The sequence below is a fragment of the Teleopsis dalmanni genome, chromosome 1 (assembly GCF_002237135.1).
Source record: "Teleopsis dalmanni isolate 2A chromosome 1, ASM223713v2, whole genome shotgun sequence".
NCBI lineage: Eukaryota > Metazoa > Arthropoda > Insecta > Diptera > Diopsidae > Teleopsis > Teleopsis dalmanni.
This window is the reverse complement of record NC_051846.1, coordinates 229,077,165-229,082,060: the sequence shown is the minus strand read 5'-3', so window position 1 is coordinate 229,082,060 and position 4,896 is coordinate 229,077,165. Positions and strand designations below refer to the sequence as shown.

Below are 4,896 nucleotides of genomic sequence, written 5' to 3'. Positions count from 1 at the left end.
CGTTTAACGCTAAAACAACGCCACCAACTTTTTCGCATCAATTTTACTTTTCTCTTTTTAAAACCAATTCAAATGGACTATTTGGTGCGGTTTACATGCTGACGATATATTCGGTCAACATTTCTTTTGAAATGAAAAAGGAGCTGTCGGTATGGTGAATGGCGGGCGCTATTTAGCAATCTTCGAAAATTAATCAGTTAAACCTCGACGGCATTTCGTTTCAGTTGTTGGAATCGGCATAGGTTGTCATACATCGCGCTTAACAATCGATTTATTGCGAAATCAATGCGTCAAAAATTTTATTTCCAGAGGTAGTCCTGTTAACTGGCCCCTTCGTTCGTGCGATTTATTGCCTCTCAATTACTTTTTATGGGGCTATTTCAAGTCATTGTTTTATGCCGAAAAACCAGCAATATTTATAGTATACGGCAAAAAATAGTCACAAATTGGACTGATCGAATGGACCATGTAACTGGTAGTCGTGGCTGACATATGCCTAAAATCTGGTTCAAAAATAAATGTCATTACACTATCTACCAGTTTGTAATAAAAAAAAAATTCATTCCAATAATATTCTTATCTTGTATTATCATTTTAAGTTCTTATGCAGTAAAAAAACACACTATACTTTTCTAAATGTCGATAATTTAATCACTAAACATCTACTATTACAGATACAATAGGTGCGGTAGAAAGTGATTCCTGTCGACTCTGTCATGAGGAGAAGGAAACATCAGAACATGTTCTATGCAACTGCCCAGCGGTGGCAAGACGTAGACTCGATTACCTTGGTAGCGGGATTCTGGTCCCAAATCAAATAGGTAAAATTAAGCCCACTGCAATTATAAGATTTATAAATAGTCTAAAATTGTCCTAGTTGGGCCTATAGGCGCACAATAGATCTTTTAGGTCGGGGTGCACAAATAGCCTATTTTAAATAATAATAATTACAGATACAATTTTACAAAATTAGACTTGAAAATAATGTTGAAGTTTTTGCTTTAGCAATCTATTTTTCAGATAATTCTAAAAATTAATTTTTATACACATTTTTAAAACATTTTCAATTAAGAAGTAAATTCTGATGTTAATGTACTTTGAAACAAAAAACTCTGTTTATATTTAGACAAAAATTTTTATCTTATATACAACATAAATCGTGAACTCAAACTTTAATAGAAAAATTTGTAGGTTCAGTTAGATTAAAAAAAAATTATCACAATTTTTGAAATAACTTAAGCGTATTTACTGCCATTTATAGATAAACTGCATTGTGAAACATAATTCATTCAGTGAAAATCTATTGTATTAACATCAGTTTTCCACTCAGCCTTTAAGCTATAGAATCGAACAAAACTGTAAATAACTTCGCTGAAGGACCTTGAATTAACACATTTGCTTTGATGTGTTGAATGGTCCCTAATAGCTTTCATGTTTTCCAAATCTGTAATTTTTCACACTAATTGTCTGGTGGGCGTGGAAACTAACAACAGACAAACGACAGGTTGTTTGTTAATTAGTTGCATATTAGTACAAGCCACACTGGTCATTGCAATGCAATTTTTCTCTGTCAGTCGTTCAGTTACAAATTGTAGGAGAGCATGCAGTTTAATAGCTGCGGTTTCGATAATATTTGTGGTCATAGAATTTTCCAAGTAAACCTAATACATAGCATATATATAAATGAAGTTTTTGCCGAAAATCGATTACAAAACACGAAGGTTAAGAAAACTGGAACAACAACAACAACAACTGCAACAACAATTACAGTTAACAAATGCATTAAGGTATATAGTTTTTTATTGCAGAGTTAATATTTAATTATTAATAATATAATTAACCCAAACGTGCGTAAACTTTATCACTAATTAGTCACTTTTCTATCATACAATACAGTAAAGATGCAGCAAAGGCGGCAGCTGCACTATTGTCAACTGTTGAATCAACAACGTCTCCAAATCAGTATTTTAAGGAAAAACTAATTAAAAACATTTATTTAGAAAGTTCAAGTTATGTAGAAACCGCATTGCCAAGTAAGATTTGTGCTGCTTTAGCTTTAAGTATTCATGTCACAAAATCTCTAATTCAAAATATTTTCACATTTTCTCAGAAATTTTACCAAAATGCACTAATGAAGATCTTTTATATAATGGCAGTTTTCATGAAGCTGTGGGTAAAGGTAAGGCATCAACTAAAAGCATCACTTGTGTTATCAAAATTAATTTTCATTAAAATGATTGAAGTATTAAAAATTATATTAATTCTGAAAATGTTGCAAAATAAAAAATATAAATATATTATATATATAAAAAACTATATAACTAACGAAAATATATATTAGAAGAAGATTTACGAGTTAGAATACTGGTTATATTTAAAGATATAATGATGTGTGATATCAATGCTGACTTATATTTCCCTAGAGACGTACACCAACGCACGTTTTCTTTAACAAGTTAATAATAGGTGGATGTCACTCATAACATATGTAATATCGTTCTCGATTTAGCTATTATACAATTAGATCAGATAATGCACCTATGCACTTATACAATTCATACAATACATTAAACCAGAGATGCATAAAAATCAAAGATGTCAAAAAATGGTTGGGAACCACTGGTGTGTACAAACCAACGCAAATAAATCGCTTGAAAAGATGAAAAAGAAATCAATACACATTTTTTTTGTGATTGTCCAGTTTTAACTAATGGAAGGAACACGTTTTGCGGAATATAGTTTCTAGATAGTCTGTCGAACTCTCATTAGTAAGAATAATAGAACTGCGAAACATTACATTTTCGAATGAATGGATTCAGTAATGGATTCTCGCATGGAATGTGATATTAAAACGAAAAAGTATGGATATTTTGTGGGCCGAAAGGATACTGCCGATATGTGTCTGCAACCAAACTTTCTAAAATAACATCAATAAAGCAAAATGTTGAATTTTTGATTAAATAAGTTACTTGGGTTTGAACATTCATACAGCCCAGCGTATTTAAAAACTAGGACAAGTACGCTTGTTAATGAAGACTTGTGAGCGACTTTGACAGCTGACCAAGATTTAGGGCAAAATGACCAATATCACTCAAGATCAGTTCACTGGACATTTGACAGCTGCCCAAGACTTGTAGGTGACTTTATATTTTCCTTTGGGCAACTCTTGCCTTAATTATGCATACTAGTATCACAACCTCCACAAAGTTTTCGAGGTGAATTGTAGAATAAACGCATTCCAGATTGATAACATTATACTGATGACGATGCGGCAATATAGCCGCTTCTTCATCCTTTAGTATTTTCCGCGCTTATTTCAAAGTCAGCTTTCGTGACCAATGGATGTATTAAGCATTGTATAAAAGCCATATGTAAGTAATTGCAACATATTAAGTATTAAAATATAGTAACATTTATATTCTAAACCAGCTATTTTTAGTTGTTTTTCAAACTATATCATATTTATATCACATTCTTTTATTTTGACAGTTATTCTGATGTCGCAGTTTTTTGCTCTTATGCCAATAAAAGGCGTTACAGCCGCGAGTCCAAAGCAACTCTCATACTCTTGGAAAAACTTTCGCAACTGGTATTCCTTAGCATATGTGCTTCTCACTTTCATTGATTTGGGTTTTGTACTTTATAAAGTTCTTCATGGATCCATAACTTTTAATACAATAGGTAAGTCGGACTCCTTATTTCTGATTGAACATTGAAAATATGTAGTGTGTATAATATATATAAAAAATCCATTTATTTACATATAAGAGTTTTTAATATATTACATTATATTATTCAATAAGTTGGTGGAACCAATATAAAAACACCGAATTACTGATTTTAGCGTTGGTTTTGGAGCTGTGAGTTTAGGTGCTTTGTTCTCCTATAAACCAAGTTTAAAGCTAATCTACCAACAAAAGTTCGTTATTAAAAATGTTTATTTTTGGACTCTCCATTTCTCTCTCTCTTTCTAAAAAATCTGATTCACATATTTTCTCACCTTACTTATGTTGATAGACCCAAGCTTAATCGATAAGGATGATGTGCAGAAACCTTAAATCTTGTTTCTGTTGCATTGTGAGAGAATACGACAATCATTCTCAATACAATAATAATTCAATACAACAATACCTTAATATTATTCACTGTAGCTGCTGAAATACATAAAACTTCTGCTAGATAGATAGATACGTTATACGGGTGATTCCAAGGGATCCACTTGCGCCTACAGGTCCATTGTGTTACCGTATGTAAAAAAGTTAGAGGTTTTGAACCACGTAGAACCTTTGACAAAGCTTATAGTGCTATCCAAGTGATGGTTTTGCAGTTTACACAAATCCTCAAAAAGAAAGTGGTAAGGCGGTGATACTCTGCCGGACAAAAACAAAACAGATGAGAGGCACTTTCATCGCCTTGTCCACAACTGCGGCAGGCACGATTAAAAGGGAGATTCAATCTACTAGCAATGTTACTTAAACTGCAGTGACCTGTAAGTAAACGAAGCTTAAGACTGATATCTCTACGGGACATCTCAATGAGAGAGTTGGATTTTCCTTTATTAGATCGTGACTAAATTGCATAAAGCTCCTGCTTAGTCTCTGTCGATTAATCGATGTTCCTTTTATACCATATGCTGTATGTTTGTGGTAACTTTAGGTGTTGATGTAGTTTTTGGATGTTCTTTAGGTAGAACGTTCTACAATATTTTATGACCATTTATAAATAACTTAGTCCACTTACAAACTATTGTTGTTGAAGGAAAGGTTTCGGCTTACATAATTTCAAATGATTTTTGAATTGCAATTTGTAAATAAAGTATAATTAAATAGTAGTAAACAAAGTTTTAGTTTTGTTTTTATGAAATAAGATGATGTCTTGAAACAGTATTTCGGGTCA

At 32.2% G+C, this 4,896-nt stretch overlaps 1 long non-coding RNA gene across 1 annotated transcript; it reads left to right on the top strand.

Annotated features, from left to right (window-relative positions):
* Positions 1–1,943: 1,943 nt before the first annotated feature.
* Positions 1,944–3,675, top strand: LOC119667951. Its single transcript, XR_005251451.1, has 3 exons — positions 1,944–2,033; positions 2,111–2,179; positions 3,490–3,675. It is a non-coding gene; the product is annotated as an uncharacterized LOC119667951 (long non-coding RNA).
* The last annotated feature ends 1,221 nt before the right edge of the window (positions 3,676–4,896 follow it).